A 26,035-nucleotide genomic window follows, 5' to 3' on the forward strand; every position below is an offset into this window, starting at 1 on the left:
TCAAGGAACCACTGAGAATGCCTAGGATGCAGAATGTAATCGGTGGGGACTTCTATACCCATCAAGAAGATTGGCTCAATAGCACCACTACAGACCAAGCTGGGCGAGTCCTAAAGGATTTGATTCACTCCACGTGATATCAAGAAACGGCTGAAGGCACCAGATACCTCAAAAGCTATGGGCCTTGACAATATTCTGGCAATAGTACTGAACACTTGTTCTCCAGAACTTGCCGCGCCCCTAGCCAAAGACTTCCAGTACAGCTACAACACTGGCATCTACCTGGTTATGTGCAAAATTGTCCAGGTATTTCAAGTACACAAAAGCAGGACAAATCCAACCGGGCCAATTACCGCCCCATCAGTCTACTTTCAATCATCAGTCAACTAATGGAAAGGATCATCAACAGTGCTATCAGGCAGCACTTGCTTAGCAATAACCTGCTCACTGATGCCCAGTTTGGGTTACGCCAGGGCCACTCAGCTCCTGACCTCATTACAGCCTTGGTACAAAGATGGACAAAAGAGTTGAACTCCAGAGATGAGATGAGAGTGACTACCCTTGACATCAAGGCAGCACTTAACCAAGTGTGGCAACAAGGAGCCCTATCAGAACTGGAGTCAATGGGAATTGGGGTGAAAACTCTCCGCTGGTTGGAGCCATACCTAGCACAAAGGAAGATGGTTGTGTTGTTGGAGATCAGTCACCTCAGATCCAGGACATCAGTGCAGGAGTTCCTCAGGGTAGTGTCCTAGGCCCAACCATCTTCAGCTGCTTCATCAATGACCTTCCTTCCATCATAGGGCCAGAAGCGGTGATGTTCACTGATGATTGCGCAATGTTCAACACCATTCGTGACTCCTCAGATACTGAAGCAGTCCATGTACAAATGCAGCAAGACCTGGACAATATCCAGGCTTAGGCCGACAAGTGGCAAGTAACTTTCGTGCCACAAATGTGTCAGGCAATTAACATCCCCAACAAAAGAGAATCCAATCATCACCCCTTGATGTTCAGTGGCATTACCATCACTCAATTCCCCACAGTCAACATCCTGGGGGTTACCATTGACCAGAAACTGCACTGGACAAGCCATATAAATATTGTGGCTACACAAGCAGGTAAGAGGCTAGGAATCGTGCGACACGCAACTCACCTCCTGACTCCCCAAAGCCTGTCCACCATATCTACAAGGCACAAGTCAGGAGTTTGATGGAATACTCCCCACTTGCCTAGATGAGTGCAGCTCTCACAACACTGAAGAAGCTGGACACCATCCAGGACAAAGCAGCCCACTCGATTGGCACCATATCCACAAACATTCACTCCCTCCACCACCAACGCACAGTAGCAGCAGTGTGTACCATCTGCAAGATGCACTGCAGGAATTCACCAAGGTTCCTTAGACAGCAGCTTCTAAATCCATGACCACTACCATCTAGAAGGATAAGGTAGCAGATCGATGGGAACACCACCACGTGGAGGTTCCCCTCCAAATAACTCACCATCCTGACTTGGAAGTGTATCGCCGTTCCTTCACTGTCGCTGGGTCAAAATCCTGGAACTTCCATCCTAACAGCACTGTGAGTACACCTACACCATATGGACTGCAGCGGTTCAAGAAGGAAGCTCACCACCACCTTCTCAAGGGCAACTAGGGATGGGCAATGAATGCTGGCCCAGCCAACGAAGCCAACACCCTGTGAATGAATTAAAAAGCAAGTAAAATTAGGTTACCTGTAGGGGTGGAGAAAGCAGATATAATTAAAGGTATAGCACAGCATCTACAATCAGAAGTGATACCTGACATTCGTGCGTCAAATCTGGAGGTAGTGAGACTTCAGTTACAAATGAAGACGCTTGAACTCGAACAAGCAAAGGAACTGAAAAAAACTTGCATTCGAAGCAAAAGAAAGAGAAAGGGCATTTCAAAGGGAGCAAGCAGAAAAACAGGAGAAAGAAAGGAAGCAGGAGCTGGAATTTCAGGCAAGACAGAAGGATAAAGAAAGAGAGGCAAGGGAAAGAAAGAGATAAAAGGATGGAAGTTAAAAAAGAAATCTCAGATTCTGAGGAGAGTTCTGACGATGAAAAAACCTTTATCCTAAAGCCCAGTGTGGAGATGTTTAGTCTTGTACAAGTTCTTCCAAAGTTTGAGGAAAGAGACACTGAAACTTGCTTTATTTAATTTGAGAAGATAGCTAAACAGATGAAATTACCACAGGAGTACTGGACATAGTTGTTGCAATCCAGGTTGGTGGGTGCAGTGAGTGAGGTATATGCTTCGCTACAGAAGAGATATCGGTGAATTATGATGTGGTGAAAAGGGCTATTTTGAGTGCATTGGAATTGGTTCCTGAGGCATACAGGCAGATATTTAGGAATACGAGAAAACAGGCTGGGCAAACCTATATTGAGTTTGAGAGAGTAAAACAAAGTAATTTTGACTGGTAGATACAGGCGTTAAAAATAGACATATGCAGCTCTTAGAGAGCTCAGTCTTTTCGAAGAATTTAAAGATTCAATTCATTTGGTAGTGAGAACTCATGTGGAGCAACAGAGGGTTCAAATGGTAAGACAAGCAGCAGAGATAGCTGATGATTATGAGTAGTTCATAGAGCTAAATCTTTTTTCCATCACCCTTTTAAATCCGAAAAGAATAGAAAGTGGGAAGCTAAAAGGAAGGTGGGTGGTCAGGGAAGCGGAGTAGCTGGAAATTCCCAGGAAGTTTTTTTCTCAGAATAAAAAGGAAGGTGCTGAGGGTAGGAATGACATTCGAAAATTGAGGTGTTTTCATTGTAATACAGTGGGGAATGCGAAGTCAGTGTTTTGGAAATTACTGGGAAAATCTGTCGGAATTATTGGGGTACAGAAAGGTTCTGGAAATAAAAGTACTGTGGCTTCTGAGGTTCAGGCATAGGAAAAACCAGTGGTGTGTGTACAGGTAAAACTGGAAGAATCAGTGATCAGTAAAGAAGTGGAGATCTGTTCACAATTCACCCAAGAGAATTCTGAGGGGCAAGTTGCAGAAATGTTTAAAGATTTTGTGTGTAAAGGGAAAGTCTTTCCATGTGTACAGGGTGGAGTAGGTAAAGATGTTAAAATTTTAAGAGGCACATGGACTCGTCAATCCTTAATGTTGTGGGATAATGACATTTGATGTTCAGAGGGAGTATTGCAGGGGCAGGTGATAAGTGGGGGTTCATGGACTTGCTAAATCTATTCCGTTGTGGAAGGTAAATTTAAAGAGCAGATGGAAGATGGGTGAAGTTATTGTTGGGGTGCTGGAAAAATTGCCCATTGCAGGGGTTCAATTTATTTTGAGCAATGATATAGCTGGGTCACAGATTTGGGTGATGCCTAGGGTAGTTGAGCAGCCTGTAGAAGTGGTTTCAACAGAGGTGTGACAGAAGGAACATCCTGGATTGTTTCCAGATTGTGTGCAACAAGATCAGAGGCTCATAGGTTGAAACAAGAAAAAACAAGAACGGCAGGCAGTTCAAAGGAAAGAAGGTGTCAAAATCCAATTGGCTGGCACAATTCAGCTGAAGTGTTTAACTCGAGGTTAGGGGAGTTACAGAAAAATGATTTGCAATTAAAACAGTTATATCAGGCAGCTTACTCAGAAACAGAGGCAAAATGTCCGTTATGCTATTGCCTTAATGTATGATATTTTAATGAGAAAATGGAGGCTGGATCATGTCTTAGCAAAGGAAAGCTGGAGTGAGGTGCATCAGATTGTTATCCCAGTTGGGTACAGAAATGAGGTTCTGAGGATTGCTCATGAAATTCCAATGGGGGGACATTTAGGAATTAGCCAAACACAGGAAAAGATAAAGTTTTTTTTTTGGCCAGGATTGCATAGGGATGTAGTGAAATTCTGTAGAACATGTCATACATGGCAGATAATAGGCAAACCACAAGCAGTGATTAAGCCGGCACCCTTAATCCCAATACCAGAATTTGAACAACCTTTTACCAGGGTCATGACTGCTTGTGTACAACCCCTCTCTAAGAGTAAAAGTGGAAATCAGTACTTACTGACAATAATGGATGTGTCTACCAGGTTTCCTGAAGCGATACCTTGAAGAAATATTACAACTAAGGAGATTTTGGAGGAGTTAACTAAATTTGTTACAAGATATGGTTTGCCTAAGGAAATACAATTAGATCAGGTGTCAAATTCCATGTCACAGCTGTTTAAGGAAGTAATGAACAGTTTGGGGATAAAACAGTTTAAGTCAACAGCTTATCATCCGGAGTCACAAGCAGCTTTGGAAAGATGGCATCAAACTTTAAAAACTATGATAAGCATGCACTGTCAGGATAATCCTCAGGATTGGGATGGGGGAATTCCATTCTTGCCATTTGCTATCAGTGACGCTCCTAATGCATCGGCTGGTTTTAGCCCTTATGAACTAGTTTATGGCCGAGGTAAGGGGACTTGTGACATTCATTCATGAGAAATTGGTGGGTCAAAATTCAGAAACTATGCTCCTGGAGACAAATGTGTCAGGCAATTACCATCTCCAACAAGAGAGAATCCAATCATCGACCCTTGATGTTCAATGGCATTACCATCACTCAGTTCCCCACTGTCAACATCCTGGGGGTTACCATTGACCAGAAACTGCACTGGACAAGCCATATAAATATTGTGGCTACACGAGCAGGTAAGAGGCTAGAAATCGTGCGACACGCAACTCACCTCCTGACTCCCCAAAGCCTGTCCACCATCTACAAGGCGCAAGTCAGGAGTGTAATGAAATACTCCCCACTTGCCTGGATGAGTGCAGCTCCCACAACACTGAAGAAGCTGGACACCATCCAGGACAAAGCAGCCCACTCGATTGGCACCATATCCACAAACATTCACTCCCTCCACTACCAACGCACAGTAGCAGCAGTGTGTACCATCTGCAAGATGCACTGCAGGAATTCACCAAGGTTCCTTAGACAGCAGCTTCTAAATCCATGACCACTACCATCTAGAAGGACAAGGCGACAGATTGATGGGAACACCACCACGTGGATATTCCCCTCCAAATAACTCACCATCCTGACTTGGAAGTGTATCGCCGTTCCTTCACTGTCATTGGGTCGTAATCATGGAATTCCCTTCGTAACAGCACTGTGGGTGTACCCACACCACATGGACTGCAGTGGTTCAAGAAGGCAGCTCACTGCCACCTTCTCAAGGGATGGGCAATGAATGCTGGCCCAGCCAGCGAAGCCCACATCCTGTGAATGAATTAAAAATAACTATTGGTAGGAGTAACCACCGCAATCTTTTGAAGTGAAGTCTCCTTTTCGCCTTGAGGACACCCTTCATTGTGTTGTGTAGCCTCCCACCGTGCTTAATAGGATAGATTTAGAATGGAGTGCAGCCGACTAACTGAGTGAAGAATCACACAGTGCAGAAGAGGCCCTTCGGCCCATCGAGTGTGCACCAATACGTGAGAAACACCTGACTCACCGACCTAATCCTATTTACCAGCACTTGGCCCATAGCCTTGAATGTTCTGACAAGCCAAATGCTCATCCAGGTACTTTTTAAAGGATGTGAGGCATCCCGCCTCCACCACCCACCCAGGCAGCACATTCGAAACCGTCACCACCCTCTGGATAAAAAAGTTTTTCCTCACATCCCCCCTAAGCCTCCTGCCCCTCACTTTGAACTTGTGTCCCCTCGTGACTGACCCTTCAACTAAGGGGAACAGCTGCTCCCTATCCACTCTGTCCATGCCCCTCATAATCTTGTACACCTCGATCAGTGTTCTCTGCTCCAACGAAAACAGCCCATGTCTATCCAACCTCTCTTCATAACTTAAATGTTTCATCCCAGGCAACATCCTGGTGAATCTCTGCACCCGCTCCAATGCAATCACATGCTATAATGTGGCGACCAGAACTGCACACAGTACTCCAGCTGTGGCCTCACCAAGGTTCTTTACAACTCCAACATGACCTCCCTACTTTTGTAATCTATGCCTCGATTAATAAAGGCAAGTGTCCCATAAGCCTTTTTCACCACCCCACTAACGTGCCCTTCCACCTTCCGAGATCTATGGACACACACGCCAAGGTCCCTTTGTTCCTCAGAACTTCCTAGTGCCATGCCGTTCATTGAATACCTCCTTGTCAAATTACTCCTTCCAAAGTGTATCACCTCTCACTTTTCAGGGTTAAATTCTATCTGCCACTTAACTGCCCATTTGACCATCCCGTCTATATCTTCCTGTAGCCCAAGGCACTCCACCTCACTCGGCCAATCTTTGTGTCATCTGCAAACTTACTTATCCCACCCCCCACGTAGTCATCTATGTCGTTTATATAAATGACGATTAATAGGGGACCAAGCACAGATCCCTGTGGTACGTCACTGGACACAGGCTTCCAGTCACTAAAGCATCCTTCTGTCCTCACCCTCTGTCTCCTACAGTTTTGAATTCAGCAAAGGAGGACCAAGGGATTGATTAAGAAGGGGAAAATAGAATATGAGAGTAAGCTTGTGGGGAACATAAAAACTGACTAAAAGTTTCTGTAGATATGTGAAGAGAAAAAGATTGATGAAGACATATATAGGTCCCTTACAGTCTGAAACAGGGGAATTTATAATGGGGAACAAAACAATGGCTGACCAACTAAATACATACTTTGGTTCTGTCTTCACAAAGGAGGACACTAATAACAAACCAGAAATGTTGGGGAACACGGTTTAGTGAGAGGGAGGAACTGAAAGAAATAAGTATTAGTAGGGAAATGGTGTTGGAGAAATTGATGTGATTGAAGGCCAATAAATCCCCAGGGCCTGATAATCTACATCCCAGAGTAGATAAGGAAGTGGCCCTAGAAATAGTGCATGCATTGGTGGTCATCTTCCGAGATTCTATAGACTCTGGAACAGTTCCTACAGATTGGAGGGTAGCTAATGTAACCCCACTATTTTAAAAGGGAGGTAGAAAGAATAAAGGGAATTATGGACCAGTCAGCCTGATGTCGGTAGTGGGGAAAATTATAGAGTCCATTATAAAAGATTTAATAGCTGAGCACTTGGAAAACAATGGCAGAATCGAACAGAGTCAGCACAGATTTACGAAAGGGAAATCATGCTTGACAAATCTACTGGGATTTTTCGAGGATGTAACTAGTAGAGTTGACGAGGGAGAGCCAGTGGATGTAATTTAGTTGGATTTTCAGAAGATTTTCAACAAAGTCCCACATAAGAGATTAGCGTGTAAAGTTAAAGTGCATGCGACTGGTGGTAGTGTATTGAGATGGATAGAAAACTGGTTGGCAGAGAGGAAACAAAGAGTAGGAATAAACATGTCATTTTCTGAATGGCAGGCAGTGACTAGTGGGGTACCAGCGGGATCGGTGCTGGGACCGCAGCTATTCACAATATATATTAATGATTTAGATGAAGGAACTAAATGTAATATCTCCAAATTTGTAGATGACATAAAGCTGGGTGGGACGGTGAGCTGTGAGGAGGATGCAGAGATGCTTCAATGTGATTTGGACAAGCTGAGTGAGTGGGCAAATGCATGGCAGATGCAGTATAATGTGGATAAATGTGAGGTTATCCACTTTGGTAGCAAAAATAGGAAGGCAGAATATTATCTGAATGGCTATAAATTGAGAGAGGAGAATGTGCAATGAAACCTCGGTGTCCTCGTACACCAGTCGCTGAAGGTAAACATGCAGGTGCAGCAGGCAGTAAAGAAGGCAAATGGTATGTTGGCCTTCATAGCGAGAGGAGTCAAGTGCAGGAGCAGGGATGTCTTGCTGCAATTATACAGGGCCTTGGTGAGACCACACTTGGAATATTGTGTGCAGTTCTGGTCTCCTTATCTGAGGAAGGATGTTTTTTCTATAGAGGGAGTGCAGCAAAGGTTTACCAGACTGATTCCTGGGATGGCGGGACTGACATATGAGGAGAGATTGAGTCGATTAGGATTATATTCGCTGGAGTTCAGAAGAATGAGGGTGGATCTCATAGAAACCTATAAAATTCTAACAGGACTAGACAGGGTAGATGAAGGAAGGATGTTCCCGATGGTGGAGGAGTCCAGAACCAGGGGTCACAGTCTGAGGGTATGGGGTGGACCATTTAGGACTGAAATGAGAAATTTCTTCACCCAGAGGGTGGTGAGCCTATGGAATTCGCTACCACACAAAGTTGTTGAGGCCAAAACATTTTATGTTTTCAAGAAGGAGTTAGATATAGCTCTTGGGACGAAAGGGATTAAAGGATATGGGGAGAAAGTGGGAGCAGGCTATTGAGTTGGATGATCAGCCATGATCATAATGAATGGTGGAGCAGGCTCGAAGGGCAGAATGGCCTATTCCTGCTCCCATTTCCTTTGTTTCAATGTGTTTGCCCTGGATCACACTGTTATCCAGGACCTCCCACATGTGGCAGCCATGACACATCACCTGTCCTGCCAGCCTTATGTGTTTTAATTAACAACTTCATCATTTTATTCAATTATTTATTTTTTATGTATTTTATTAATCTACAACTCATTCCTCTACTATTTTAAACCTTAGGAATATAATAGACCTTAATCACTCACCACATACTTATCAGATACTCAGAAAACAGCTAGCTACTTCCCTTGTAGTAGAGTAAGAACCAATTTCTTGCAGGTGACAAAGTTAGAAAAAGCAAAGAAGCACCTCCCTCTCCTAACTCTCTCAACTCACCAAACTCCAGCACATTGGAGAGACCAAATGCAGACTGGGTGACTGCTTTGCGGAACACCTTCGGTTTGTCCGCAAGCATGACCCAGACTTCCCTGTTGCTTGCCATTTCAACATGCCACCCTGCTCTCATGCCCACATGTCTGTCCTTGGTCTGCTGCAATGTTCCAGTGAAGCTCAACGCAAACTGGAGGAACAGCACCTCATCTTCCTACTAGGCACTTTACAGTCTTCTGGACTTAATATTGAGTTCAACAATTTCAGATCATGAACTCTCTCCTCCAGCCCCACCCCCTTTCCGATCCCCCTTTTTCCAATAATTTATAATTTTTTTACAAATATATTTTTCTTTTCCCACCTATTTTAAAATTTATTTCGATCTATTGTTTCATCTCCATCTTTTAGTCCATTTCGATCCCTTCCCCCCCACCCACCCCCACTAGGGCCATCTGCCACTAGCTTGTCCTGCTTGCTACCCTTAATGTCCCCATTAGCACATTCCTTAGCTAATATCACCACCATGAACACCCCTTTGCCCTTTTGTCTATGACATCTTTGGCAGTCTCTTCTTGGCCTCCATCAATCACTGGCCCCCTATCGAGCACTACCTGTCCCACCCCCCCTCTACCAGCTTATATTTCATCTCATTTCTATATTTTTTAGTGAAGGGTCATACGGACTCAAAACGTCAAATGTATCCCTCTCCACAGATGCTGTCAGACCTGCTGAGTTTTTCCAGGTATTTTTGTTGTTCTAGATTTCCAGTACAGCGCTGGGCCGCACTGAGATCTCTGAATTTACATGCTCTGAAACTAAAGGGACAGCCTAGATACAGAACAAACAGTTCAAGCTAGTTTCTTTAATTAACTATTTCAGCTGCTGCCAGTGGATATCTTCTATGTTCTTCTTGGGCCCCCGAATGAGATTTAGAATTTAAACAGTACATTCCGTTAAATGTTAAATACAAACAATATTCGATTTTTAGAAAAAGATTTAAGATTCCCTCAGTTCACCAAACTCCAGCACACCGTTCAAGGTCACACTCTGGTAATGATTCTGAAGTGGAAGGATTGAGAACAAGAGGACACAGATTTAAAGTAGTTGGCAAAGTATGCAATGTGACATGAGGGAAAGGTTTTGTATGCAGTGTGTCGTTAGGATCTGGAATGCACAGGCTGACAGTGGTGGAGGTAGGTTCAATGGAGACAATCACGCAGGAATTGGATTGTTATCTGAAAAGGAAGAACGTACAGGGCTGTGGGGAGAAGGCAGGGATGTGGCACGAGGTAAATTGCTTCTATGGAGAGCTGGCGCAGAAACGACCGGCCCAATGGCCTCCTTTGGTGCCAAGGAGGTGTGGCAAGGGAAGGGAGGCAGCAGACAGAAAAGTGGTGTTAAAGCCACAATCAGCTTACACATGATCTTATTGAATGCTGATGTGCTGTATGGCCTGCTGCTCCTATTTCTTATGATCTTCACTTAAAAGACATATTTTCTCTGAGAGCTGATAACATATTCAAACGTTTTTGATTATACAATTCAAGTTATCCTTATTAATGTTTAATCACATGTTATTTAACCAAGCTAACTATACAATTGTCTGGTTAACGTACTTAATAATTGATTTTGTTAACTCAATCAAGTGTTAACTGATTAGATATGTTTAGATGGTCTTTTTCAAGTTAGAGGCATTAGTTTGAAATGACTCAGGAGCAACACGTCAGATCCCTTCAAACTGGGACCAGCAGCTGAACTTCCTTTGCCTTTTAAAAAGCCCTCAAAATTTGTCAGATTGCAACAGTAAAAAATACATTTGCAGCAACAAGCTTGTGCTTGACTGTAGCAACAAATGCAGATGTTTCACGTGGCACCTGCAGTGAGATTGAACAATGTTGAATAACCAGGGTGTAAGCAAAATACTGAGGTTGCTGGAAATCAGAAATAAAAACAAAAAATGCTGGGAAAACTCAACAGGTCTGGCAGCATTGTGGATAGAGAAGCAGAGTTAACGTTTGAAGTCTGTATGATTCTTCTTCAGAGTTGTTGTTTTTATTTCTAATAACTAGGGTTTCAAACCTGCTCAAATAATTGGGATGAAAGTCTGACTTGTATACAGTTTCTAGGGGTCCTACGCGAAATGAAAAAGAAATCTTAGCATAGCTGTAAGGAAGCCTGCCTTTGTAATCCAAAATATTCCAGTTGTATTGAAGTTGCCCTTGTGGGACCGTCTGGGCCTAAAGTGTAGTTAAATAGTTAAAAACAAAAAGCTACTGCGGATGCTGGAAATCCAAAACAAAAACAGAATTACCTGGAAAAACTCAGCAGGTCTGGCAGCATCGGTGGAGAAGAAAACAGTTGATGTTTCGAGTCCTCATGACCCTTCAGCAGAACTGAAGTATAGTTAGGAGAGAGGTGAAATATAAGCTGGCCTAAGGTGGGGGGCTGGGGGAGAGAGAAGTTGAGGGTGGGGTGGTTGTAGGGATAAGCAAGCAGTGATAGGAGCAGATAATCAAAAGATGTCACAGACAAAAGGATCAAAGAGGTGTTGAAGGTGGTGATATTGTCTAAGAAAAGTGCTAATTAAGAATGGATGGCAGGATACTCAAGGTATAGCTCTAGTGGGGGTGGTGTGGAAAGACTAACAAAGTATTAGTTGTAGATTTAAAAATAATGGAAATAGGTGGGAAAAGAAGAATCTATATAAATTATTGAAAAAAAAGGGAAGGGGAAGAAACGGGGTGGGGATGGGGAGAGGGGGAGTTTAAGATCTAAAGTTGTTGAATTCAGTATTCAGCCCGGAAGGCTGTAAAGTGCCTAGTTGGAAGATGAGATGCTGTTCCTCCAGTTTGCGTTGGGCTTCACTGGAACAATGCAGCAAGCCAAGGACAGACATGTGGGCAAGAGAGCAGGGTGGAGTGTTAAAATAGCAAGCGACAGGGAGGTTTGGGTCTTTCTTGCGGACAGACCGCAGGTGTTCTGCAAAGCGGTCGCCCAGTTTGCGTTTGGTCTCTCCAATGTAGAGGAGATCGCATTGGGAGCAACGAATGCAGTAGACTAAGTTAGGGGAAATGCAAGTGAAATGCTGCTTCACTTGAAAGGAGTGTTTGGGCCCTTGGACGGTGAGGAGAGAGGAAGTGAAGGGGCAGGTGTTGCATCTTCTCCGTGGGCATGGGGAGGTGCCATAGGTGGGGGTTGAGGAGTAGGGGGTGATGGAGGAGTGGACCAGGGTGTCCCGGAGGGAACGATCCCTACGTAATGCCGCCAGGGGGGGTGAAGGGAAGATGTGTTTGGTGGTGGCATCATGCTGGAGTTGGCGGAAATGGCGGAGGATGATCCTTTGAATGCGGAGGCTGGTGGGGTGATAAGTGAGGACAAGGGAGTTAAATAGTGCTGGGTGGGACAGTGTAAGAGGGAGTTTTTTCTATATCTAACTCTGTGTTATATGTGCCCTGAGAAGGTTTGATGAGACAGTGTAGAGAGATTTATCCTGCATATTTTTTTAACTTCATGGGATATGGGTGTTGATAGCAAGGCAAGCATTTGTTGCCTATCCGTAATTGCCACAATTGAGTAACTTCCTAGGCTATCTCAGAGGGCAGTTAAGAGTCAACTACATTTCTGTAAGAAAGGATCTGGAGTCACAAATAGACCAGACCAGGTAAGGACTGGCAGATTTATTTCCCTATAGGACATTAGTGAACCAGATGGGCTTTATGACAATAAATGATAGTTTTATGGTCACCATTACTGAGAACAGTTTTCAATTCTAGCTCTTTTAGTTAATTTCATTTAAATTACACCAACTGGATTTGAACCAGTGTCCCCAGAGAATTAGCCAGGGCCTTTGGATTACTAGTCCAAATAGATGGTTCGTATTTAAAAAAGTATCACATGGTTTATAACAAATATACAGTCCTCTAAGACACAAAAACTCCCAACATGAGAGGTGAATCAACCGTGGCTAACAAAAGAAGTTAAAGATTACATTAGATCAAAGGAAGTAACTTATAAGGTTGCCAAAAAAGATAAGCCCAAGGATTGGGGGCAAAAGGATGACCAAGAAACTGATAAAGGGAAAAGAGAATATGAATGCAAGCTAGCAAGGAACATAAAGGTGACTGTAAAAGCTTCTTAAGGTATGCATCAGTATTTACACGAGAGAAAGAGGTCAGCATGCTGGAGTACCCCAAGAAACTATTGCTGGAGTACCCCAAGAAACTATTGAATAAACAACTAATATTGAATTTGGGACAGGCAAAATTTGGGGCATTTGATATAAACAAAATAACAATTACTCTGCTTTTTAAGAAAGATGAGTGGCAAACGAGGGAACTATAGAACAGTTAGCCTAACATCTGTCTTGGGGAAATTACTAGAGTATTATTAAGGTTAGGATGGCTGCATAGCTTGTAAATTTTCTACTGATTAGAGAGACCCTGCAAGGATTTGCAAAGGGTAAGTCATGCTTACCCTTGAATCTCATTGACTCTCATAAAGAGGTGAATAAAGTAGTAGGCAGGGGAATGTCAGTGGATGTTGTTTCTACTGATTTCCAGATGGCATTTGCTAATATCCCTCAGAAGAGTTAGTTAAAGTTGAAAAGATGTAACAAGTGGTGTGCCACAGGGATCACAGGGCTGGGGCCTAAGCTTTTTACAATTTATATAAAGCACCTGGATGAAAGGACCGAAAGTATAGTTGCTAAATTTACTGATGATACAAGGATAGGTAGGAAAGTAAGATATGAAGAGGACATAAAGAGGCTGCAAAAGGATATAGATAGGTTAAGTGAGTGGGCAAAGGTCTGGCAAATAGAGTATAGTGTAGGCAAATATGAAATAGTCCATTTTGGCAGGAAGAATAAAAAAGCATGTTACCTAAATGGTGAGAGATTGCATAGCTCTAGGATGCAGAGGGATGTGGGTGTCCTAATGCATGAATCACAAAAGATTAGTATGCAAATACAGCAAGTAATTAGGAAAGCTAATAGAATGTTATCATTTATTGTGAGGGGAATTGAATACAAAAGTAGGGAGGTTATGCTTCAGTTGTACAGGGCATTAGTGAGACCACATCTGGAGTACTGTGTTGGAAGCAGTTCAGAGAAGGTTTACTAGACTAGTACCTGGAATGGGCAGGCTGCCTTATGAGGAAAGGTTGGACAGGCTAGCCTGTATCCGCCGGAGTTTAGAAGATGAAGAGGTGACTTGATTGAAATGTACAAGATCCTGAGGGGTCTTGACAGGGTGGATGTGGAGAGGATGTGGCAGAATCTAGAACTAGGGGTCACAGTATAAAAATAAGGGGTTGCCCATTTAAGATAGAGATGAGGAGAATTTTTTTTCTCAGAGGGTCGTGAGACTTTGGAACTCTCTTCCTCAAAAGGCAGTGGAAGCAGGGTCTTCGAATATTTTTAATGCAGAGCTAGATAGATTATTGATAAGCAAGGGGGTGAAAGGTTGTCGGGGTAGGTGGGAATATGGAGTTGAAGTTATAATTCTGCTGGTTGGATAATGTCAACAACAACTTATTTATATAATGCCTTTAATGTAATGAAACATACCAAGGTACTTCACAGAAGCATTATAAAACAAAGTATGACACCAAGCTACATATTGGGATATTAGGCCAGATGACCAAAAGCTTAGTTAATGAGGTAGGTTTTGAGGAGTGTCTTGAAGGAGGCAGAGAGATGGAGCAGTACCAGGCAGGAGCAATTCTGGAGCTTGGGGCCAAAGCAACTGGAGGCACAGCTACCGGTAGTGGAGCAATTATAATGAGAATGCACAAGTGGCCAGAATTCAAGGAGTCAGATATCTTGGAGGGCTGTGGGACAGGAGGAGGGTACAGAGATAGGGAGGACCATGGAGGGATTTGGAAACAAGGATGAGAATTTTAAAGTCAAGATGTTGCTTGACCGGGAGCCAATATAGGTCAGCGAACGTAAAGGTGATAGGGAAATAGGACTTGATGGGACTTAAGACACAGAGAGTAGAGTTTTGGATGACCTCAAGTTTATGGAGCGTAGAATGTGGAGATCAGCCAGGAGTACGTTGGAATAGTTGAGTCTAGAGGTAAGGGATGTAAGAGGGTTTCAGAAGCAGATGAACTGAGATGAACTAAGTCAGGCAATGATATGTTGGTGGGAATAGGCGGTCTTAATGAAGGCATGAATATGAGGTTGCAAGCACAAATGTGATAGCAAGGTTGCAAACATCGGCTATTCGTAGACTGTTGTCAGGAAGATGGGTGGAATTGGCAGCTAGGGTACAGAGTTGTGAGCAGGGAAAACAATGTTTTCAGTTTTCTCTGTTTAATTGGAGGATATTTCTGTTCATTCAGAACTGGATGTCCCATAAGCAGTATGATAATTTAGCAACATTGGAGGATTTGAGAGAGTCCTTGGCAAGGTTGAGCTGGAGGTTATCGTCATACATGTGAAAACTTATGATGTTGCCAAGGGCCAGCATGTAGATGTGAAATAGGAGGAGGCCAGGGATACATTATGTCTAGGGGTAGTCTGAAAATTAGAGACAGACTTTCAGGAGTGAAATTAGGAAACAATTATACATCCTTTTGTGCTGTACCAGATGGGGTTTTTGATGCTGACACTGAGTGCTAAAGTCCATTCTCTAAGGCCTCCCTTCACCACGGAGGGCACTCAGAAAAAGTGGGAACTCAATGGCTACATTATGAAAAATAGAATGAATAAGAGAACCTATGACTATCAACTTAAACACTTTTTGAAGACATTTAAATGTTATTTTTCAGATGAAAAGGTCTCTTGGTTCAGAAATGAAACACATAGAATTGGTGCTTGTTGCAGATAGTGTTGAGGTGAGTACTTACTTTAAAGAGGGAACTTGAATTTACATAGCAACTTTAAGATGCTCCAGAGTGCTTCATATCCAGTCAGGTACCTTGGAAATGTAATCACTATGGTTGAGTGATAAATATTGACTAGGAAGAATTCCTCTACTCATCTTAAAATAATGCCTTGGAATCTTTAAACTTCACTTGAGATGGCAGACTGCGTCTTAGTTTAAGATCTCATTTCAAATCAATAGTAGGGAACATGCTATCTATTTATTATCTATGATCTATCTATTATTAGGGACATGGTAACAGGTCACTTAGAAAATCATATGATTGAGCAGAATCAACATAAAAGGGAAATTGTGTTTGACAGATCTGTTATAGCTTTTTGAAGATATAACTAGTATATTTGGATTTTCAAAAAGCATTCAATAAGGTACCACACAAGAGGTTATGACACAAAATTAGTACTTATGGAATTGAGATAATATATTAACACAGACTGAGGATTGGTGAATGGACATAAAACAGTCAGAATAAATGGGACACTTTTGTTTTTGGTTGGCAGGTATTTGCAATCTATATCAATGATTTAGATAAGAGGACTGAGTCTGATGTATCCCAAGTTTGCTGATGATACAAATCTATGTCGCAAAATAAGCTGTGAGGATGACACAAAAAACCTGAAAAAACATATAGACAGGTTAAATGAGTGGACAAGAACGTGACACGTGGAGAATAATGTGGAAAAATGTGAGATTGTCCACTTTGGTAGGAAATAGAAGAGCTGAATATTTTTAAAGGGTGATAAATTGGGGAATGTTCATGTTCAGATCTTGGTGTCCATGTATATGAATTACAGAAAGGTGAAGTGCAGATACAGTGAGAAATTAGGAAGGCAAATGTATCTTAGCTTTTATTACAAAGGGATTTGAATATAAGAGTTAAGAAGCAATGATACAGGGTTTTGGTGAGAGGACCCTAGAATACTGTGTATTGTGTGTTGTGTTACCAAGAAATTCAATGGGAAATTCAGAAGAAACTTCTTTACCCAAAGAGTGATGAGCATGTGGAACTCACTACCACAAGCAGTGTTTGAGTGAATTGTGTAGATGTATTTAAGGGGAAGATAGACAAATATTTAGGAAAGAAGGAAATTGAGGATTACAATGATAGATTTAAATGAAGGAAGATGGGAGGAGTCTCAAGTGTGGTATAAACACCGACATAGATTGGTTGGGCTTAATGACTTATTTAAGTGCCATAAGTCCAATGTAGTTCCTGCCTCCTTACCCTTTTACCTTGGAGTGGGCACCGAAGGCTCACCAGACTAATTCCTGAGATGAGACGATTGCCCTATGAAGAGAGATTTGAGTTTAGAAGATTGAGGGGTGGTCTCATTGAAAGACATAAAAGTCTTAAGTGGCATGAAAGGGTAGACACTGGGGAGATATTTCCACTGGCTGTGGAGTCCAGAACTAGATGTTTCAATCTCCGAATAAGTGATCACCCTTTTTTCCTATATGTTCATAGGTTGTCAGTGTCACTGGCAAGGTCAACATTTGTTGCCTTTCCCTAATAACCTTGAGAAAGTGAGTCGACTTCTTGAACCACTGAAGTCCATGTGGTGTGGGAACACTCACAGTGCTGTTAAGGAAGGAGGTCTAGATTTTTGACTCAACAATAGTGAAGAAACAGTTATATTTCCAAATCAGGATGATATCTGATATTGAGGGGATAATGTGATTCACATGTGTCTACTGCCCTTGTTCTACTAGGTGGTAGAAGTTGCTGTTTTGAAATAAAAGCAAAATGCTGCAGATACTGGAAATCTGAAACAAAAACAGAAAATGCTGGAGAAACTCAGCAGGTCTGACAGCATCTATGGAGAGAGAAAAACAAAGTTAACGTTGCGAGTCCGCTCTGAAGAAGGGTCATACAGACTCGAAACATTAACTTTGTTTTTCTCACTCCACAGGTGCTGTCAGACCTGCTGAGTTTTTCCAGCATTTTCTGTTTTTGTTTTGCTGTTTTGGAAGATGGCCGCAGCGTGTACCCTAGATACACTACAGCACCTCACCAAGCCTCCTTTGATAGTGCCTTCCAAATCCGTGACCTCTCCCACCTCGAAGGACAAGGGAGACAGATGCACGAGAACACCACCACCTGCAAGTTCTCCTTCAAGCCGCACCATTCTGACTTGGAACTGTATTTCCATTCCATCACTGTCATTGGGTCAAAAAATGAGACATGACTAAGCTTTTCATCAAGACACTTGCAAGAATACCAATATAAGGGGAAAAAAAAACAATTTATACTGTCTGTGAAGAGAGTGCTGATTGGTTGGCAAGTGGCGTTGCCATGGCAAATGCACCAGTGATGGTGACTGGCAGTTAACTGCTAAGAATTGTTTGAAATTTAAACCAGGCAGCTTGACCCTGATTGGTCAAGGCATTGCCCTGAAGAATGAGTCAGCGAATGACTGTCACTTGCATTTTGCCTGTTTCAGCTAAACAATATATGTATATGTTCTTTCTGTCTGCAAAGAACAGAGCCTTATGTATTAATATATGTAGCTCCCAGTACACGCAAATGTGCCACAGTGCGTGTCACTGACTGACAATCTTAAATTGGTTGTCAGGGTGATTCTTAGCACACTGAGGATTATTTGGCAAATATTGTGCAATTGTGGAATCACATTTAATGTTGGACACTGTGTTTTGAGTTTTGCAATCACGGGCTGGTGGGGTACAGTCTGTACCCTGCCCATTGCGAACAGCGGCTGGGACATGTTGTATGATACAATCTGCCAGTCTTTGGGACATACGGCCTACATACCTAGCATCACACTGGCATTGAAATTCATATACCACATTACTCATTTGGGTGATAAGCAGAATGTCTTTTTGTTTTGACGGCAGCACACTGTTAGTCGTGAAAGCCATTGTTACTGCATAGTAGCAGCGTGAAACCGCTAGCTTCACCCCTTGCTCAAATTTTTGAGATACCTTGCCTTTCGGAGGTAATCTGAGGTAGAAAGGGCATTTTTCAGGGTCAAAAGTGATGGCCTTGGGCTTGTTCATGAGTTTGCGTGATATACAATGCAAAATTATCTGGTCAGGGTAGCCATTACGCTGCAGAATGCCTCTGATGCGCTCTATTTCAGCATCAAGCTTACATGGTGAGCAAATGGCTCGGGCCTTATTTATAAGGTGGCCATTAAGACCAATCAAATAGAATGTAGAACGTAAGAATCCCAATGTGTATATTGACCGGTGAAGGTAGGCTTGCGGAAAGCTTAGACACGTCTCCTTTTTTCAGCAATTCTCAAGTCCTGTACTACCAAATATCTATTAGTATTGGTTCTGGTCACCACACGTTAGGAAAGAGTGAAGGTCCTTGGGAAGGTGCAGAAGAGATTTACCAGAATTGTTCCAGGCACTGGGGGATTTTAGTCTGTTATTCAAGTAGTTTTTATATAGCAAAAAACAGTGGTCCTAGCACTGACCCTTATGGAACAACACTGTCTGAAAAATAACCATTCACGCGACTCGTTGTTTTCTGTTCTTAAGACAATTTTTTTCCAGTTGGACACTCTGCCCCCATTCCATGAGCCTCAATTTTGTTAACCAGCCTTTTATGTGGTACTTTGTCAAATGTACCTTTTTTCACCTTCGTCCATGTGCACTTTTTTAAGAAACCTCTTAAAATCCATATAGACAACATTTACTACATTATCTTCTACAACATTTTCTGTTATTTCAGCAAAAAATTCATTTAGATTAGTCAGGCATGATTGCCTTTTGCAAATCCGTGCTGGCTTTCCTTAACTAACTTGAATCTCTCCAACTGCCTGTTAATTTTTTTCACTGAATATTGTTTCTAAAACATTACCACTGACTGGCCTGTAATTGCTAGGACTGTCCTCAAATCCCTTTTTTAGAATAAGGGGGTTACATTTGTCACTCTCCAATTATCCGGCACTTCCCCCGCGCCTAGGGAAGATTAGAAGATTATGCAAGCTATAATGACACAGCCGATGGCAAAGGCTGAGTTGCTCAAATCCCAGAGGGAAACTTGAAACAACTATCATAACTAATTTTTGCAATTTGTATGTTTTGAGATGCAGGCTTTGAATTCGGTAGTAATAAGACCACTGAGTCTCAAGAGGTTTTTTAATATAAAAAACTAAATTAAACATTTATTAACACTAGGAGAATTGTAAGCACATACATATGTTTACAAAATTACTACTATAATAATGACAAAAATCCCCTCATTAATCTGACTCTCAGTTAGACCCCCATTAAAGCAACAGTAAAACTCAGATTTAAAAAGACCCCAGGCAAAGTGCATTTGACCTTACGAATTTAAAATGAGGTTCCTTGCAGACACAGTTGCAGGTGTACAGGCTGGTTAGATCTTAAATGACTGCCTTACACACACACAAACTCTTTTCTGTTTATACCTAGCTTTCCCTTTGAATGTAAACTTCCGATTGTATTACTAGGTTTTTAATGTCACATATTCTAACAATAATATTTTCGTCCCACTAATTTTATTAGTAATATAAATACATTGCTTGGCATCTCCCATCTACGTGCAAGATTTTACTCCCACTCTTGAATGCTTTATTCAGCAAATGCAAAGGTACCCCCTTGAGACCTATGTTTCTAAACTTCCCCATGTTTACAGACAAAGCGCTTCCACTGTCTCCATCCCCACTTCGTTCAGCAACCTGGGATGCAAGCCAGGTGACTTAGCTACCCTAAGTATAGCCAGTCTTTCCAGTATCTCCTCCCTTTCAATTTTCACACTATCCATTGCATCCAGTATCTCTGCTTCTACTGATATTTTGTCAGGTTCCTCTTCCTTAGTAAACACTGATACAAAGTACTCACCAAGTATTCTAGCCTTGTCCTGCACCTTTAAGCTTATATCACCTTTGTCCATACCACTCCAATAGGGTCCACTCCACCTCTTACTACCTGCTCCCTAGTAACATGCCTGTGGAAGGTTTTTGGGTTCCTTTTTATTTTGACTGACATTCTAATCTCATATTCTCTCTTTGCCAGTCATATTTTCTTCTTCATCTTCCCTCTCAGAGGCTATTTTGGTTCCCCTGCCTTTTGCCTTTATTGGAATGTGCCAAACAGTAAGCTGTTCGGCCCATCAAGCACTCTCCACCATTCAAACAGAACATGGTTGATCATGTATCTCTACATCATTTTCCCCCACTGATCCCATATCCCTTGAGGTCCATAATATCACAGAATCACACAGTGCAGAAGAGGCCCTTCAGCCCATCGAGTCTGCACTGACACGTGAGAAACACCTGACCTACCTACCAAATCCCATTTACCAGCACATGGCCCATAGCTTTGAACGTTATGACGTGCCAAGTGCTCATCCAGGTACTTTTTAAAGGATGTGAGGCAACCCGCCTCCACCACCCTCCCAGGCAGTGAATTCCAGACCGTTACCACCCTCTGGGTTAAAGAGTTTTTCCTCACATGCCCCCTAAACCTCCTGCCCCTCACCTTGAACTTGTGTCCCCTCGTGACTGACCCTTCAACTAAAGGGAACAGCTACTCCCTATCCACCCTGTCCATGCCCCTCCTAATCTTGTACACCTCGATCAGGTCGCACCTCAGTATTCTCTGCTCCAATGAAAACAACCCAAGTCTATCCAACCTCTCTTCATAACTTAAATGTTTCATTCCAGGCAACATGCTGGTGAATCTCCTCAGCACCCCCTCCAGTGCAATCACATCCTTCCTATAATGTGGCGACCGGAATGCACACAGTACTCCAGCTGTGGCCTCACCAAGGTTTTATACCTCCCTACCTTTGTAAGCTATGCCTCGATTGATAAAGGCAAATGTCCCATATGCCTTTTTCACCACCCCACTAACATGCCCCCCTGCCTTCAGAGATCTATGGACACACACGCCAAGGTCCCTTTGTTCCTCAGAACTTCCTAGTGCCATGCCGTTCATTGAATACTTCCTTGTCAAATTACTCCTTCCACAGTGTATCACCTCACACTTTTCAGGGTTAAATTCCATCTGCCACTTATCTGCCCATTTGACCATCCCGTCTATATCTTCCTGTAGCCCAAGACACTCAACCTCACTGTTAACCACCCGGCCAATCTTTGTGTCATCCACAAAATTACTAATCCTACCCCACATAGTCATCTATGTCGTTTATATAAATGACAAATAATAGTGGACACAGCACAGATCCCTGTGGTATGCCACTGGACCCTGGCTTCCAGTCACTAAAGCTTTCTTCTGTCATCACCCTCTGTCTCCTACAACTAAGCCAATTTTGAATCCACCTTATCAAATTACCCTGTATCCCATGTACATTTGCTTTCGTTATAAGTCTCCCATGTGGGACCTTGTCAAAGGCTTTGCTGAAATCCATATAAACTACATCAACTGCACTACCCTCATCTACACACTTGGTCACCTCCTCAAAAAATTCAATCAAATTTGTTTGACATCCCTCTGACAAAGCCATGCTGACTATCCCTGATCAAACCTTGCCTCTCCAAGTGGAGATAGATTCTCTCCTTCAGAACTTTCTCCAATAGTTTCCCTCCCACTGACGTGAGACTCACCGGCCTATAGTTCCCTGGCTTATCTCTACAACCCTTCTTAAATAGCGGAACCACATTAGCTGTTCTCCAGTCCTCTGGCACCTCCCCCGTGACCAGAGGGGAATTAAAAATTTGGGTCAGAGCCCCTGCGATCTCCTCCCTTGCCTCCCTCAGCAGCCTGGGACACAAATCATCCGGACCTGGAGATTTGTCCACTTTTAAGCCTGCGAACACCTCCAATACCTTGTCCTTCCCTATATCAATTTGCTCAAGAACCTCGCAGTCTCTCTCCGAGTTCAGTACCTTCATCCTCATTCTCTTGGGTGAAGACGGATGTGAAGTATTCGTTCAACACACTACCGATGTCCTTTGGCTCCACCCATAGATTGCCCTCTTGGTCCCTTATGGGCCCTACTCTTTCCCTGGTTATCCTCTTCCCATTGATACAATTATAGAATATCTTGGGATTTTCCCTACTTTTACCAGCCAGAGCTTTCTCATATCCCCTCTTTGCTCTCCTAATTGCTTTCTTAAGCTCCGCCCTGCACTTTCTGTACTCCACTAATGCCTCCGCTGAGTTGCTTCCCTTGTACCTGCTAAAAGCCTCTCTTTTCCTTCTCATCGTATCTTGAATATCTCTGGTCATCCATGGTTCTCTGTGCTTGTTACTCCTTCCTATCACCCTAGAGGGAACATGTTGAGCCTGTACCCTCCCCACTTCCTTTTTGAATGTCCCCCACTGCTCCTCTGTAGATTTCCCCACAAGTAGTTGTTCCCAGTCTACCTGGCTAGGTCCTGCCTTATTTTACTAAAATGCACTCTCCCCCGATCCAAAACATTTTTTTGCATCTTGTCTATTTCTTTGTTCATAACAAGCTTAAACTGTACCATGTTGTGGTCGCTATCGCTAAAATGCTCGCCCACCACCACCTCAGCCACCTGTCTGGCTTCATTCCCCAAAATTAGGTCCAGCACTGCACCATCCCTTGTTGGGACCTTTACATATTGACCTAAAAATATATCCAGAAATCTATCAATTACTGTCTTGAATATGCTCACTGATTGCGCTTCCAGACCCCTGAGAGGTAGGGAATTCCAAAGATTCACCATCCTTTATGAAAAAATTCATCCTCATCTCAGATGTAAATGGCCTGCCCCCTATTCTGAGATTGTGTCCCCAGTTCTAGACTCACGAGTCAGGGAAGAAATTCTATCTACATTTACTCCATCAAGCCCTGTAAGAATTTTGTAAGCTTCAATGAGATTGCTTCTCATTTTTTGAGTCTAGTCTGAGGAGGGCAAGAAAAGTGTTATACTGACCAAACATGAGCAGTGCTTGTTACGAACATCAAGCTAAGCAAGCTAAAGAGTCACTCATGTTTAATGACATCTCAGACAGACCATGGATGAAGTTTGGATTAGACTTCTTCACTCTTTTCAGAATTGATTTTCTTGTCACTGTCCACTGCCATTTCGACTACTGGGAGTTAGACAAGCTGACATCAATGGCCACCAGTGAGATTGCAGAATGCCTGAAAGCATACGTCAGTTGTCATGGTATTCCTGATATTGTGATGAATAACAATGGCCCTTAGTTCACGAGTGAAGAATTCAGGTCCTTCATAAATAATTGGGAAATTCAGCACTCCACACTATCTCCAGTCAAATAGAAAGGCTGAGACACCAGTGAAAATTGCCAAAGGGATCATCAAAAAATCGAGTAGATCCAGCATAGATGTATACAAGGCAGTCCTGGAGTGGAGGAATGCACCTACTAAGGGCTTGTAAAGTACTCCAGTTCACGCCACACCCAAACTACTCTTCCAATAGCTAAAACACTACAGAAGCCTGAAGTATTAACAGGAGTGAGTGACAAAATCAAAGTTAAACGACAGAAAGCCAAATTTCACTTTGATAAAGCTTCCAAATCGTTGCCAGAGCAGAGAATTAGAGGTCAGAGTGCAAACATTCAACACTCTCAACAAAAGTCAGCCCACTTGGGAACTTGGAACATATCTAGAGAAGTTGTTACCTCGATTGTACACGGTAAAACTGAACAACCAGATATATCATCGAACCGCAGACATATACATGCAACTGGCGAAGCTGCTCCTTCACAGCAGATAGCTGATGAGGAAGATGTGAGTTCACCACCAGGAACTCGATGACCATCAGTCCTAGAAGTCAACCGTAAGACACAGGAGCAGAAGTAGGCCATTCGGCCCATAAGTCTGCTCTGCCATTCAATGAGATCATGGCTGATCCGATAATCCTCAACTCCATTTTCCTGCCTTTTCCCCGTAACCCTTGATTCCCTTACTGATTAAAAATCTGTCTATCTCAGCCTTGAATATACTTAACGACCCAGTCTCTACAGCCCTCTGCAGTAAATAATTTCACAGATTGACTATTCTCTGAGAGAAGAAATTCCTCCTCATCTCTGTTTTAAATGGGTGCCCCCTTACTCTGAGATTATGTCCTCTGGTCCCAGACTCTCCCTGAAGGGGAACCAACCTCTCAGCATCTACCCTGTCAAACCCCTAAGAATCTTATATGTTTCAATAAGGTCGCCTCTCATTCTTCTAAACTCCAGTGAGTACGGACCGAACCTACTCAACCTCTCCTCATAAGAAAATCCCTCCATACCTGGAATCAACCTAGTGAACCTTCTCTGGACTGCCTCCAATGCCATTATTTCTTTCCTTAGATAAGGGACCAAAATTGTTCACAGTATTCTAGGTGTGGTCTAACTAGTGCCTTGTATAGTTTTAGCAAGACTTCCCTATTTTTATACTCTATTCCCTTTGAAATAAAGGGCAACATTCCATTTGCCTTCCCTATTACCTGCTGAATTTTTATATTAGCTTTTTGGGATTCATGCACGAAGACCCCCAAATCCCTCCATGCTGCAGCCTTCTGCAGTCTTTCTCCATTTAAATAATATTCAGCTCCTCCATTCTTCCTGATAAAGTGCATAACCTCACATTTTCCCACATCATATTCCATCTGCCAGTTTTTTGCCCACTCACTTAACCTTTCTATATCCCTCTGTATACTCCTTGTGTCATCCTCACCACTTGCCTTTTGTGAATTTCCCAATCATCATTTGTATCATCCGCAAATTTCCCAACCAGGACAACGGATCAGCAGCACCAATTACCACAGCAGCAACACTTGCCACAGCAATAAAATTCCCCAGAAAGGTAACATTACCGCAGGAACAAGCAGAAATCAGATGAACCACCAAGAACAACCTGCATGCGTACCATTAGAAGACTTGAATGCTTTAAAGATTATATGCGCAATGCATTATGTAGGGTCAGATGTAAGTGGATCAGGCTAAAATGACCACTTTCTGTACATGCGTGATTATTTTCATTGTAGACAATGTAAGTGTCTAACTTGCAATTGCAAATGATAGTGTATGCAGGTTGTTTTATTTTTCTTTTTATGAAAAGGGGACTGTTTGGAGAAGTGCCTTTTGCGATAGTCATGTGATCTCTGATGTCATCCTTGGTGTATAAACCCTTCAGAGCAGAAGCAATTTCATCCACTACTTGGAACAATACTCATGATTGGGCAGACTGCTGATTGCCTTGCAGAATGACTTAAACAGCTCTGGGCCATGAAGGCCCAGATTCAAACTGCATCACCTTAGCATAGGCGACAGCAGTCTAGACTGGCTGTCTGACAGGCAACAGCATATTGTCAAGAAAACAAGAAATTGTAATGTTTTTCTTCTGGAAATATCTCTGGCATATTTTCTAAAGTACTGTAAATCAGGCTGTAATTAGATTAAGAGCTAGAGTGACGGCAAGGATCTAAAGTCAACAATAAGAAGTTGTTTCGATATGAAGAGGAACTTCAGTCAGTTTTACATAAAACAATAACAGGAATAGTTTGAATTGA

General features: G+C 42.7%; 1 long non-coding RNA gene across 1 annotated transcript in view; it reads left to right on the top strand.

Moving 5' to 3' along the window:
- Positions 1-26,035, top strand: part of LOC144693087 (uncharacterized) — a 70,087-nt gene that overhangs the window by 13,133 nt on the left and 30,919 nt on the right. The window contains exon 2 of the long non-coding RNA XR_013579468.1: positions 15,475-15,540. This is a non-coding gene — a long non-coding RNA (uncharacterized LOC144693087). The remainder of the gene's footprint in view (positions 1-15,474; positions 15,541-26,035) is intronic.

This window comes from Cetorhinus maximus, chromosome 1, assembly GCF_964194155.1.
Source record: "Cetorhinus maximus chromosome 1, sCetMax3.hap1.1, whole genome shotgun sequence".
NCBI lineage: Eukaryota > Metazoa > Chordata > Chondrichthyes > Lamniformes > Cetorhinidae > Cetorhinus > Cetorhinus maximus.